Here is a 15487-nt window from a genome sequence, read left to right as displayed (position 1 = left end):
TAACCATCCATGCTGGACATTGGAGGACACAGTGTGCTTTAGTCATGATGAGTTTAAATAGTAGGACATTTGCAGCATGTCCTACTATTTACAGCTGTTGCAACAGTTAAATAAGTAAAAACCAACTATTGATAGGCTCTGTTTTGCTGCAACCAAATGTTTCAGTCACTCTGGTGCAATGCCATTCCCTGAGCTCCAGTGAAGAGATTTATCCTTATCTGCAGTCATAGTCTGTCAGCATCAAAGACAGCCTCTGATTCTTGTTGAAGGTCACTGTTAAAACCAGGGTTGGTCTCACTAGCTCTCTCACTTACAGCAGTGTTTTGAAGAGCTTGTACAGCATCTGCCTTGACCACACACATGTGCTAGCTTTCCACCCTGTGACTCACAAACTGTTCTGTTCCTCACCAATACATGGCAACACCTCCAATGCTGTGATGAGCTTAGTTAAGCACTCTAAAACACAGCGCTGATATTTCATCTGTTAGGTAACAGGGACATGTCCAGTGAACATGCAGAAGAATTAAATATGCAGACATGTTGTCATGGTGATGCAGAGCTAGAAATTTACTGTAATTATGCACGATAATGCTGAATATTTGGCTGCACTTCCACAGTGTGGAGGCAGGCTAAATGGAACCGAACTATAAGCAGACGTTCAGCCTTTCACCTCTGATGTTTTCATCAACTCCACTGCATTAGTCTTTTGCACAATATATAATCTGTACATACACTTGTGTATTGTAATTTTTCTCTTTCTAGTAATGCATTTAATTGAGGATGTATTTGGCGTTTGGTGTAAATTTGGCTTTTCAGCAGTTTTTGTGTGTGCTACACATGTGTGTCGTCCTCTCATTCTCTCCTGGCGTAGCTTAGTCAACACTAATTAGCAAGGAAGCAACCGTTACTAAGGAGCCTGTCAATGCCACCCAGTGTGCAACCACTCCAGTCCTGTAAACATATTGGGTTAGTTGTAGATTTCTTCATCAGCACAGTTCTGTCTTCATGTCTTACCATGAGTCCTAATGGCAACGACTAAAATATTTATGTCCAGAGGTAAACAATAGTGTAGTCATATTTCAAGTATTATATGTGAATGCAAAAGAATTTTGTGGAAACATAGTTTTTCTACCAGGTTGTTTGACAGTGATATCATTACCAGTTGAATAAATACAAGGACCATATTTTTGGGAAAACATAAAGGTTATGCTTGAAAACAGCCACTGCTTACAATGTGTTGTCCAAACACTTTAGACATCAGCTCATATTCTCTTAGTGCTTAGTTAGTTGTACACATGAAAAGTGACAGAAATTATTGTTTCAAAAATGGATTAAAAAGCGCTTAAGAGAGAAGTTCAAACCCTGGGTCCTTTCTCACCTCTGCATAGGTGGCCACGGGTGTTATGTGATTATAAATGTTGGATTGGCGGTTTCACAAAGTTACAGAAATGGTCGGATATAGTCATCCCAATTCTGACATCTTAGTCAACACTCAAGTTTTCACTAGGGTAAGTTTCACCTTGCAAAGAACTGGTGCATCTAGTTCCTGAAGTTTATTTCTATACTTTGGTCATCAGTAATGTTATCTTTTGCATCAGTGTGTTGCAGTGTGTTGCATAGTGCCCTGTAAAATTTTGCAAAGTAGATTGAAAAAGTAAGCTGTCAGTCTGGATCTGCTGTTGGAAGAAAATAACAATAACAAAATATCCCTGTGCTTCAGTGACAACCTTTGAAGTTGTCACTGAAATAGACATAGGTGTTCAGATATTGTATTCAAAGCGGCTCCACTTTTATTTCACTTCTTGATAGTTGTCAATGTACAAATTTTCATTGTACAGTAATACCTGACCTTTCAGCTCCATGTTTTGCCAGTGTGTTTTAACATTAGAGAATGGTATATCATAAAACAGTGGCTTAAAATTTTGCTTATTCCCCCATGACCTGCCCTTACCCATAATTTAGAGACTAATCTGGGCTACCAGAAGGTTTTTGATTTCCTGTCAGTGTTATGTTCATTGCTGTTGCCTTGCTTTTAGTAGTATACAGTTCTCAGTTAAAACTATGTCTCAGTTTTTGTAGGTAATCACCAATGGGAATGTTGTATCCAAAACCCTGTTGGGAGGGTAGGGTTTTGCTTCCTGGCTGGATTATTGCAATCCGTCAATCCCTGTGCTTCCCGCTGGGAAAACCCCACAGGTTCCACTTCAGAACAAACACAAATACGCATCTAACCGTCATCCTTCTTATCACTTAGGCCATCCCAGTGAGGTCTGGCCTTAATCCTGTCCCACGTACCCACCTGCCACCCTGCTTCTACTATCCTTTGTACTCTATCCTATAAAACCCTCCACACAGGTCCTGTTTGATATTATCCTGTAGCAGAGACATCAATGAACTTACAAATAATAAATAAGCACTTACTCATTCATGAAAATTTAGATTGTGGGGTAAAATGCAGTTCCCAGGAACTTGTAAGTACTGTGTCTTAAATGGCATCAAACCTGACATCTTGTTGCTATTGACTATTGGTTTTCAGTCTCCTTGTGATGCCTTCAAACCAGATTGATGGAACAAATGTGGGTTCAGATTTGGGGGGGTCCAATAATCACTGGAATGTTACCAGTTTAGCCTGACAATGGGCCTCTGTTAAATACCCTCCCATGTCCCGCCTCCTAAATCCTGATAAATCCTTGTCCTCATAGTTGGGAGGGGACTGGGGGAAGGGCCACCAGCCAGGCAGGTTAGGAACATTAGCAAGGCTCGGATGCTGGGCCATTTTGGCTACTTATTGTGGAGCAGTTATGGAAATATTCTTAGGGTGGCCCAGCTCAGTGGGCGCAGGGGTTTTCTGCTAGTCTTACTTATTGTTTGTATGTCTTATTTATGTTAACTAACTGGACTAAACATTGCTGTGTAACTAATATTACTGAGCCAGTTCAATGACTTTGAGAGTCCTCTGTATATGTGCTTCTTTTGCAGTCCATTAAACATAATGACACAGATAAATATTATAAATACATACATTAAACATTTAGGACAAATGATAATTGCTGTTTATGAGGTTCATGCATTGTGGCAATATCATTTCATAATCCTCTGAGACACTATAATCAGACTTGCAAAATAATGAAAAAATCATGTTAGTGTGCACACATCTCCAGCTATGTTTGCAGGTACCCTAATTTTGGGTATTGGGTGAGAAAAAAGTCTGATCGTTGCCTCCCCAGATTTAAATGCTTCCTCTATAATATAACTATAACCTCCATTCAAGCTATAGGAAACTCAAACTTATGAATTGCTGTCTGAATCTGTTAGCAGCATTTTTGGTCATGTTGTCACATCCCAGAAATGTTATTGTGCTATTTCATAAATTGTTTTATCTTTATTTTCTGGTTCAGACGCGCAGTTCCAAAAAAGGTTGTTGTCTCAAACAACAAAATTCTCCCCCTTAACTTAGTTTAAGGGACTTAAAAATAGGGTGACTTGGTGACTTCTGTGTTGAGTGGTGTAATGAACATTAGAATAAAAGCGTGTCCATTTAGCGGTATTTTTCATCATAAATTCTAAGCCGTTTATTCCAAGTGACAATGAAATCAGACATATGTATGCAGGACTTAGTATGAAACCAGCTGAATAAGCTTGCTGGTGCAAAGGAGCCGTTGTTGACCTTTTATCGTACTTAACGAAGTTCTTCAGATGAACTAAGAAATAGCACTGAGAGCATCATTTTTTATAGTTAAATTGCTCAGACAAATAGTCCATTGCATGCATTTTGCGGTCATACCTGTAGCTTTCTGCAATGCTAAATTGTTTATTGACTTCACAGAATTAATGTGTTTCCAACAGGCAGTCTGTTAGCACCTTTGTTGTGTACATTCATGCTCCGTCACAAAAAAAACTGTTTTGGATTGTCTGCATTCTTGTAGAGCGTTATCAGTCGGTAATCATAAGTCAAAAATCAGCCCGTATATATGTTGGCAAACTGCATGTGCAGGTCAGTGCCTCTATGCCCTGTTTTTTCATAGGCCTTTCTCAGCTTGATAGAGAACTGTGGAAGAACCAATCTGAGGAGGAGAAACACCACCTTCTGCATCCACTTCAATACCCATCCATCATAAGGAATGTGGAACTGTTTGTGCTGTCCCAGTAATTAATGTTTGGTTTTGTTTTCATCTTGTTTTTCAGGATTCTGTGGACTCTGCAGCAGCAGGTGTTTTTCTAGTTGGATTTTAGCCCACCGACATTCTCCCACAGCCATGGAATCGGTATGTTGACAAATAATATCTTTTTGAAAATATATTCAAGATGATGCTTGGTCCTTTTAAGGTTACTTTCACTGAAACAGTTAGTAAAGCACTTGTTTCTTTATAAGATTATTTTGCCCCCCCCAACCCCCCCAACTGTTTGTGGTGGCATCATTAATACATGTTATGCGGCAGCTTATGGTGTGTTTGTGTATTGCCATTCTTGGGCACAAAGCAGCGTTAGAGCATGGGATAGAAACGTCAGACTTGCACCTATAGTATTTGTCAACCTTCATTTGTTTGGAGTTGTTCTGAAATAGAGTTTATGTTAGTATCAGCCCTGTGACACATGAAGATGCATATTTTGTCTCACATATTTGAAATCCTTTAGCTTAGTAAATGACATCATTGCAATAATGGATCATCAAGCAGTTCAGTGTTTATTTTTGTTTAACCAGTATAAAGAAAGACTACATGAGTGTACTTGTATATGGATGTGCTTACATACTACAAGCATCAGGCTCTACCCTTTATTGTCAGTCATGCAAGAGACTGTGTGTGCAGAAGTTGCTTGTACCAACAGGCAAGCTGAAAGCACAACAGCATTGAGCTCTATCCACTGGAATGCATGTATTAAGAGCAGGGCTTAGTGCATGCCTAACCTCTGCTTTCCTGTCCCTTTGTTAGTAGCTGTGTGTCTGTCTGTGTTAGCGTGTGTTAGCGTGTGTGTGTGTGTGTGTGTGTGTGTGTGTGTGTGTGTGTGTGTGTGTGTGTGTGTGTGTGTGCGTGCGTGCGTGCGTGCGTGTGTGTTAGAGACTGTGAAAAGTAGGTCACAGCTTCTGTAGTGCAGAAGTACCATGTGTCCAACAAAAGCCCTCAATTACCCTCTGTCTCACTCACACATGCATTGCATGCACACAAATAGCTTTTCTTGTTGGTTAATATGATTTTAACTGTTCTTATCATTTAAAATTCTAGCTTATGAGGACACAATCACTTTTATTGTACATCCTAAGATACAAATATCAATGTTTCCTGGCACAAAAGCAAAATTCTGTGACGATCAAAGTACTGGCATTGTATACAGACCACAGTTTGATGAAAGGACATAGCTGTTTAAATTTCTGTCAACAAGCATGCTACCTATTAGCAGGGAATTAAATGGCCTTGACAGTGTTGAAATGTCGTTTATAGATTAAAAAGGAATGAAAGCTGAATTACTGGGTTACTTGAAGGTTGCAATCATGGATTGCATTCAGTGCTGGGGCACATCAGTCCTAAAGGGGTCCTAAAGTCTGGGTGACTTTGGAAAATTGCAATCATATATTCTGTCACATACAGGGCAACATTAAAAATATGTGAAATCACATTGAGAGAAAAGAGAAGGAAATGTGCTCTATCCAGGAATCACAAAACCAATGAATATGCTATTAAAAAGATCAGCAGCGTAGTGACATAGTGACTGGGCTGCCTATAGCCCCAACCAGCAGCTGCAACACTGGCTCATCCCCCTCCTCTTCTGCACAAATTCATCTCTCTCCCTCTGTCTCTGACTTTCTTACTCTCCTCCCACCCACCTCTCTTGTGTCTGTGTGCCTGTGGCTGTACACCAGTAAGAGCTGCTACTGTTTACCTCTCCGAACTGCCTATATCTGCTTATTGTCAGTGGAAACCAAGGAAACTGATCACAAAGCTTATTATGGTGCCAAGACTGAAATACATGCTTTGTGCATATGCGGCCTAGACACACACACACGCACACACACACGCTAACACACAAACCCTCTGCCACTCTCCTCCTCCCTCCCCTCATGTGATGCCAGTCACATGGTTTCCAGGCAAGCAGCTCAGTAAATCAGAATCAGACTTTTATTTTTAACTGCAATAAATCTTCCACCTGGTCTCCATGGTTAGCATTGGTGTGAAAGCATGAATACAGAGCCCCTGTAAGGTACTAATGGAGAAAACATTAGTGGTGACTAGAAACCCTTTCATACATACATTCTTTTCTTCTGTATGCTGTGATGCTTGAACAAGACTGTAGAGCAGAAACTGTTGCATAATAAGCATAAAGTTTTAATAACCTGACTGAAAAAATATGTCCCACCACTTTAGAGCAGAGCGCCTGCACTGGCTACTTTATTGACTCTACAATATACGATAAATAAAACAAATTCTATGTTTGGCACATAGAATTGTTGTAAATATCTGCTATAAATGTGTAGTTTAGCAGTAATGTATGTGGAGCTACAGTTATGAATGCAGGATTTGTGTGAACTATGAACACATTTTATTTACCTGTTAATTGCCGTCTGTTATGAGTAACCAAAGTGGGTTGAATGTGTCATTATTGCATGTCATACACGGGCTTTTCGTGTGAAAGTGGTATCTTCTCTCTATGCCTTAGCCCGCCATCAGCTGCGCTGGTATCATTCTGACTGTTATCTTTCAGCAGATAAGCTCAGAGGGGAGGTGTCTGTGTGTTCGATTTGGTTCAGATGAAAGGCTAAAATTCTTGTAATCACACCTTCTCCAACTGGTTCCCTCACAGCTCCCCTTCTATCTCCTCCTCTTCCTCCAAAGCAGGGCTTGTTCCTCAGTGGGGATTAGTGTGTGCGGCTGCTCTGATCAGGGAAGTGGGCCCTGCCAGTCACATTACATAACTCGCCCCCGCTAGTGCAGCTCGGCCTGGCCCGGCTGGAGAGACGACTATAGGGGCTTTGTTTTCCCAACCTTCCCTTCTTCCTCCCCTCTGCTGCTCCTCCTCTTCCCCCTTAGGCAGGCTGCATACTGATGCTGTATAGAAGGAGTCTGTTTGCAGGGAACAGGCGAGGCACTGTGGCGTGGAGTGCGGAGAAATACGCTAATAGCAAGCTGAATGGCAGAGAGCTCACATCTTTGGCAGAGGAATTTGAGGTCTGCCGTAGGTCATACAGTTTCAGGGAGATAGGAAGCAAGGGAATGCAGTACTGTGCTTTACTGTCTGCCCAGGGATTCCACATCAGCATACAGAGTTTCCACAGAAGGTTATAGTTCATCTGAGGAGTGCTAGAGCTCTGTTCCAAATTTCTCAATGTTGACAGATTATCAGATGGTTTGTAAGTATTCCCTAATTCTTTGTTTTTGTGCCATTGTCCTGTGCAGTTCAACCACTGTGGCACATTGGCACTCACACATACGCACGCTCTTCCCCACCTGGCAGTCTGCCACTGTTAGTAGGGTGGGAGTGGGAGGCCAGTGTGCTCTGTGTAATGGAGGTTCAGACCAGTTAGCACTCTGAGTGAGTAGAAGTAACTCGTAGGCGTGAGAGTGAAAAGGATAAATAGCAGTGCATGGCGGCAGCTTTATGTACAACATCTTGCCGAGTCCTTGGCTTGCTCTGTATTTCTGCCTTTTTCCAATGTAGTTGGGAATTTTGTTGTTAAGATATGATAAATGATGAAATGATAAAGAAAGTAACTCAACACTAGAAGACACTTGATGTTATGGGTATGAGTAGTAGTGATTCTCTCATTTAACACACCAAAACACATATTTGTTTCTTCTGAGTTTAATCCATTTTTGTAAGGTATTAGCATGCCCATAATCATGGTGGAAGCATATTCAGCAAGTCTAGCTTTTATCTCTTGTCTTTCCCTATGGTAAATTAGGTTGGGCATTTCTCTCTAGTTTACGATTCTTTAGTTTTGTGGTTAGCTATATTTGTGTTGAGGAAAGCCTATGTGTATAAGGATCATAAAAGCCATCTATCATTGCAAAACCTGTTGGCAGTGGTTACAAAGAAAAAGAATGGCCAAAAAATTGTGATACTTCAAACATTTCCTTCACGTGCAAGCCCATCCTGCTATCTAAATATAAATACAAATAACGTGGTGAACAAATATGGATGAAAGTCGTTGTGTCTGCGCATCTGCATCTTATCCATGAGCACAGGATGTCGGATTGCTTTCAAGATTTCTTTTTTTCCTGCTCTAGCTGGGAGGTCATGGTTACTTCCCAGGCACTGTTTTCCACAAGCTTAAGTACACGTTAATACATGCACGCACAAACAGGATCTGTACCTGATGGTTAGACTGATTTAGACTCACTGCTGCTTTATAATGTTGGTGGTCTACGAATTGCCATGAATTCTGCTGTCTACTTATTCCATCATCAACTGTAACCCTGTATTTTCAAGAAGTAGCCTTTCTCATGTCAGTCTCCCTGTTGAGTCATATCCTCTCCCTTCTCTTCTTGTAATTCTAATTAATCTTAAGCATCACTTCTATATATGTGCAGCAGCTCTTCCTTTCTTTCTTTTTTTGTGGCTCACCCATATGATTTATTTATTTACAAATAAGAATTTTGTCAAGGCACAGTAATTTTTACTTGTAATTAGAAAAAAATACAGATTGAGTTAGTATCATGACATTTTTCAATGCAGCATCAAAATATAGCAGCCACATAAAAATCACTTTATGGTACTATATGTAACATTCAGAGAACCTTTGTTATTAAAGACATCTTTAAGAGAACTGCAGTCAGCATTAGCTCACAATGAGTGCCCTGGTCATCAGCCTAAACAGTGATGTGACATACTCGAGACAGAACGTGAATGTACAGCATCATGTAGCCAAATGAAGTAACTAAAGTTTAATCGTTACTATTTGACTGTGAACTGTATTTAAGACTATAGACTCTCCAGCGCTGATACAGTGATAAAACAAAGTGCGGAGATAGGTCTGGCTATGTGAAACTCTATTGTGACTTACTTTGTGTTATTTTTGAAATAGGGTTTATAAAATTTGTCTCAAATCCTACATGCATGCCCCATTTTGATATTTTACAAAATGTGTTTGTTTTGAATCTCTTATTTTAAATTGATGATAAACATTCACAAAATTTGAGAATATCATTATGACAGTGGCATTAAGTTTATTCTACTGTTATGGTGGGCTAACAAAGTGTCAGTTTTGATATGAGCTTCAACCAAATACTTCCACTCTAAATGTAAAAATGGAGACAGTCAAGAACTGTGTGTCTCCAGTTTGCATTTGTATACTATCTTGGCTTCATCTCTGCATTTGGAGATGGGCTTGAGTGTACTTTCAGTGCGTCAGCCATGAGCCAAGTTCCCATCAAAGTGTAGCTGCTACACCAAAGACTGTGTTTAGATGTGATGGCTAATTTTAGAGCTGCTAGGCCCTTGTCCAAGGTGGGGGAGGATAAGATAACATTGAAGTAGCCCTCCCTCCTTCCACAGTTTCGTTTTGATTGTCCATCCAGTAACCCTCATCCAGCGTCATCCAACAATCCTCCTTCAGCCCATGTGGATGATGTGCACAAATCAACATGTTGGGTGTTATTTATGCTGTGTACAGATTAAGGATGCACCGATACCACATTTTTTCAATCCAAGTACAAGTACAAGTACTTAAATTTGAGTACTTGCCGATACAGAGTACCGATATGAGTACTTATTAATGCCATTACACTTCGTACATTTACTTGAAAACATGTTTTATTTTCATCAAATATTGTTTCATTCTCTGGCTGTAAGAAATTGCTGTGACTGACATTTGAACATTACATTATATATGGCATTGCCACACATTTTACTCAAATAGAAGTACTGTTATTGACATTTTAGCATTCAACTGCATCTTTTTTTTAACAAACAGCCTTGCCACATATTTCACTTAAATATAGCCTTGAAATATAACTGTACCAACATAAAACTGGCAGAGCAACTAAGGCATTATCATGTAATCAGCAACGTCTGTCAGTCAGAACTAAGTCTATTTTGAAAAAGTGAGGGGCAAGTTTTTTTTAATGAAAAGCAGCTTCTCTGCATTATCAGCTGTTAGTCTGTTTCGGTTTTCATCTACAATGTGGGACACTGAGCTGAAAAGCCTTTCACTTTCCACACTGCTGCATGGTGCTGAGAGGTATCTCCGTGACATCTGAGCCAGAGTGGGGAACCGCACTTTATTAACCCCCCAGTACTGCAACGGGTTGTCTTCCCGAGCAGTTGTGGTCTCTCCAAGGTAGGTCTCTAACTGAATGGCAGCACCCACTGGTGCATGGCTCTGTGATACCAATTGCTGCTCATTTGCTATTTCTTCAAACACACAGTCCAAACTGCTGCTGGCTTCTGCCTTGAGAAGCTTTTTGGCAGGTGGCTCTCCCAGATCTTCCTCTGTCTCTCCTCTGTAAACCCTCTGCAGCTCCAGCTTCACCATTTCCTTGGCGTCCGTAGCAGTGTTGATGTTTGAGAAAAAACGATCTTTATACCTAAAACAGTGAAAATAATATATTAGCCGTTTACAGACAAGCTAGTCGGGTACTGTTAGAATGAATCAGTTACATCATTACTTTCAATTAACTTTAAGTAAGCTGATTATTCACGAGTTAAATGATAACATGTTTTAGGTTGGTTATAATGAAAAACTTTGTTTTTATGATATTCTCTTCTTAGCTAAGCACACAAAGACTGACACACACTTTACCTTGGATCGAGTACAGTTGGGATGCAGTATAAAGGGTTTTTCTCCGTGTCAATGAATCTCCTCTTGACAGCTGCAGCTAAGGTCCCCTTCATTGTTTTGATGCCATGATCACCGTCTGTTTCTTTGTTTAGAAGTCTTAAAAGTACGGCCACAGCAGGAATGACATCAGATGCCAATGCATCAGAGGAGCTTACTTTTCGTGTTAATTCCTCAAACGGAGCCAGGACAGTAATAGCCTTCTCCAAAAGTGACCATTGGTGAGCCGTGAGATTGTCGGGAAGCCCATGCTCAGACCCGTATATTCCCAGAGCCCTCTTCTGCTCAACGAGAGACTGCAGCATGTAGTACGTGCTGTTCCAGCGGGTCTGCACGTCCTGTTGGAGTCTTTTTATTGGCTGGTTGAGCTGCACCTGAATATCTTCAAGGCGGGAGTAGGCTAAGGCGGAATGTTTAAAATGTCCAACTATTTTTCGCCCGACTGCCACAGCATCAGCCACGGTCCTCTGAGCTAAAAGCCCCTCATTGACAGCCAGCTGGAGGGTGTGTGCCACACACGGCAGGCTCGGGAGTCCAGCATCACTCATGGCTTTGATCATGTTTTTCGCGTTATCACGTAGCACAACATGAACAGAACTTTTAGGGACCCCCCATGTCTGAAGCATGTCATCAAACACGCCTGCAATCGCTTGGCTGGTGTGCGAACCCCTAAATTGTTTTGCATGCAGGACGACTCTTCGCGGAGTAAAATCCTCGTCAATCCACTGTGCAGTTAAACTGATGAGGGACACCGGGCTGACGCTGCTCGTCCAAATATCAGTGGTGAAGCTCAGGGCTGAAATGTCTTGCAACAGGCTGTGGATGTGCCTCTTCACAAAGTCGTGTAGCTTTGGCAACACTGTGTCAGTGATGTGGTGTCGGCTAGGGATCTCATACCTCGGCTCCAATACGCTGAGAAGACGTCTAAATCCCACATTATCAACAACCGATAGCGGCTGGTCATCAAGAGCAATGTACTGGGTAAGAGCCTCTGTTATTTTCACTGCGCGCGGGTTGTCTCTTGACATCTTCTCCCTCTTCTCCAGAGTTTGCTGCAAAGTTGGTTGTTGCCGTTTCCCGCTGTTAGCAAACTCTTTGAACTCGGCGTTGTGTTGGTTTTTTAGATGTTTTATCAGATTGCTTGTGTTGAAAGTACTCGCTTTCGTCCCTCCTCTTGACAACTTTGCAGAGCATAATTTACAGTCTGCTTTACTCTTGTCGCCATCATCCACTTTGAAATACCTCCACACCGCCGACATTGCTCCTCCTTGCTCTCAATTAGCACCTGACCGCCCAACTGAACGTCGCGCTGCCGTAAAGTGGTATCGGGTGCTGTGGTATCGGGACACTTTTATGAATACGAGTACGAGTACATGAACAGGGTATCTGACAGATACCCGATGCTGGTATCGGTATCGGTGCATCCCTAGTACAGATACAAATCTTATTCATTTTTTCCAGCTTTCACTGGGTCTCACATCTCAGAATCACACAAGCAAGAACACATACTTTCACACACCTGTCAACATAGTTTTCCATAATAAATTGGCATTTGTCCTATTTACTCTATTGTACTGTATACTTGTGTAATTTTATAAAGTTAAGAGCTAAGTGCCTCATCATTACTTCTTTGCCTTGCTAATGCTCCAGACCACTCGTAACCACAACTATGAAGACAATGGACAGATATAACAAAGGGACACATACTGCCCTATATGTCTCCACATCAGTGTTTAAGAGCTCAGCCTGGATTAGCAGCTAGTTTGAGTTGATAAACGTAACCATGTATTTGACTAGGTCGGGTTTCTACGGGAACTCTGCTCTAATCTTTTGCTGTATCAGAATGCAATGCTAGTCTTCTTTTTCTAGGAAGGCAGTCAAAGCCACGCTAAGGGCTATTAAAGGCTGAATGAGTGCAGAGAGCAGCTAAGATCCCTACTCTACTCTTTCTGGCCATAATGGCAGCGATAATGGACTCTGTTCTGATTTGTTTATGTCAGAAAGGCATCTGGTTTCAGGAAATTCAGCCCTGAATGGGTGTGGATATGTTATTCGTTCATTTATTTATTTATTTTCTGCCAGCGATCTGAATTCCATCAATTTGAAGGCGCGCATACACACACACGCACACCCAAAAAAACACGCAGTTACACAGTCATACAGCCTGCACAGCACATCAAACCTATACACAGGCCATGTGGCAAAGCTGTCCCTGTCTGGCCCCACTCTCCTGTCCCTCTCTCAGCCACAGAGCAGTGACCTTGGTTTCAAGTAGCTGTACTCTGTTAGAAAGCCAACACCTCTCCTGGGATGGGCTGACCTTGTTGTCTGACACACTGTAAGTCTGTACGCCCCTTTCTGTCTCTCTCTTATTCACTCACATACACCTCAACATTAGCGGTCTAAACAAGTCCTTCTGTGTTAACTTTGCCGGTACAGTGTATTATATAGGAGCACGTCTCTTTGTTGTCTTGTTTAAATACAAAAGCGGAATAACTGAGGGTTCAGCAGGTTTGGGCTTCTCCCTAACCAGGTGTTCCTTCATCAGACATCCTCTCCTCTCAGTGACAACATACTCTTTTATGATGGTGTTTGCAGCAGTGCACACACCGTTGTCCCCTCCCTTTATGTTCTTGCCTTTGATTCCATGCAGCTGTTCGGCTGTACACAGTGCATGGATGGGTCCAGGCATGTATAACCATTTCATCGAAAGCCCATAACTGAAATAGTGTTCATCTGCAGAGACTTTTTGAAACTTATTTCTCTTACAGTAGCCTTCTTACTTTATTTTTTAATGTTTTAATGTCACAGGTATAGGTTAAATTAGTGGGGACAAGTAATTCTGTCATTGCAGAAAGTTGTAAGGAAAGCAAATAAGAAATGTATGATGTTCAGTGATTATATGCACTCTCAGTGTGATTAGAATTGGAAAAAGAATCCCCCAGTTATTGCAACTCTGTAAACACTTTAAACAGGTTGTTGTGTATTATGTAAGGTCATTATCAGAGTAAGCATATCCAGAGCTGGGATACTCAATCTTTCACTTCACCCATGCTATCTTAACACAAAAAGCAACACATCATGTAATGGTGTGTCTACACAGGAAGCATGTCAACCATGTTGTTCAGTTGTCCATCTAATGTGGGTCTGACAAAATAGATAAGCTTATATAACGGCTCACATTTCACTTGCACTGTACACTCGTAAACACAACCCAAAGCATATTTTTACTCTTACAGTCAAGTCGAAGGAAGTAAAAATGTTGTTTGAGATAAATCAGAAATGCTCCTTTGGCCTCTAGGCTTCTGAGTTGGTGGGCCAGTGTACATGTTTGACTGACATTTGAGCCTGCAGCAGGACAGAGACACAATGTAAACAAACTGGCCCTGGTAACTGTAGCTTATCCGCCAAGGACAGATACCAACAAATGACCCACACAGTTTTACATGTTAGATGAACACGAGATTTGCCTGCAAGTTATTAAACTGTTCAAAAGGCAACTAGCTGTATATCTGGCAAGAAGAAGTTAGTGGATGTAGTTTGGGCAATGTTTGTTTGCTAGGTTGTAGCAAGCCAAAGTGAAATACAAAATATGTGTTCATGCTTGAAGATAAAGGAGGCGTTAGCTAGCGAGAAGATGTGTGCTGTAATTCAGAATGGTCAGTGTTATCCTCACGCTGGTGACTGTGGTCACAGGCAAACAGCAGGCACCTTTATTAGACCGAGTACTTCAAATATAAATATAAATTTCTCCATTTTAGGTACTGATGACTGAACAAGTTTATAGAGGACGTCTGTCTAATGTTGCAAAGAAAATGTCCAGTCCTGTAGATTTACAAGTATTAACCAGCTCATGTAAACTGTGGCTAATGGGCACGTCGAGTCATAGTAAAACACTTGGATGTAAATCAAACTTTTACCTTTTTCTGGCAAGGGTAATAATTAAAAATAGTATTAAGTATATAAATATGTATACAAATTTCTGTCAAGTAAACATACAGATTAAAAATATATTGTGATCCATTTCCTCTTGCAATTGTCAAAAAGTATTTCCAAGGAGGAAAATAGGTACTTTGGCTCAAAATTTGTTGTAGTGAAATGTTAAAGACATTTGTTAAAGTTATTGGCCAGGTCTTTGGCCCAGGGCATGAGTATCTTGTCAAAGGCCATCTGGAAAACCTTTATGTATAAAAAAAAAAAAAAAAATAGAAAAGCTTTGCAAAAACATTCAAACCTGTCAGCCTTGTGGTTTTGATGTGTGTTGTCCAGTTGTGTGTATGTGTTTATGTGCTGTGTCAGGCTGTGTAAAACTTGGTCTGGGACCAATAGCCAGCCAGATGGATCTGTTTGGACTTAACCCTTCCCACGCCACTTCATCCTCCTGGCCCTCCTCTTCCAACCTGCATGCCTCTTTGCCGAGTAGAATAAAGGGACCGGCATGTGTCTGTTGGTGGGGATGTGGTGGGGGGTATACATAATGCTACCAGTACTAAGCAGAGAAAGCAAACAGAAACCAGAGGGAGTGAGATAGATTTGCCTTTGCAGACCTTTCCTTACAGATCCTGTGTGTGATGAACTGTGCTGACATGTGGCTCCTGCCGCCATGTAGGAGCTGCTCTGGTCCTCTGCTGTTTCTCTTCAGCTGTTTTCCCCCTCTGGTACACTCTTCTGTCTGCTCTTTCGGCCAAACCAGCACTTTGCTTGTTTGTCCCGGGAATG

The 15487-nt window shown here is 41.3% G+C and overlaps 1 protein-coding gene across 2 annotated transcripts in view; it reads left to right on the top strand.

The window, feature by feature from the left end:
* ankrd11 (ankyrin repeat domain 11) overlaps positions 1-15487 on the top strand; it is a 95320-nt gene that overhangs the window by 20114 nt on the left and 59719 nt on the right. For both annotated transcript variants that reach the window (XM_041042474.1, XM_041042464.1), the window contains exon 2: positions 4186-4265. The gene's annotated coding sequence lies outside the window, so the exon portion shown is untranslated. The remainder of the gene's footprint in view (positions 1-4185; positions 4266-15487) is intronic.

This window comes from Toxotes jaculatrix, chromosome 1 (assembly GCF_017976425.1).
Source record: "Toxotes jaculatrix isolate fToxJac2 chromosome 1, fToxJac2.pri, whole genome shotgun sequence".
In the NCBI taxonomy this organism is placed as follows: domain Eukaryota; kingdom Metazoa; phylum Chordata; class Actinopteri; family Toxotidae; genus Toxotes; species Toxotes jaculatrix.
This window is presented reverse-complemented; position numbering and strand designations above follow the sequence as displayed.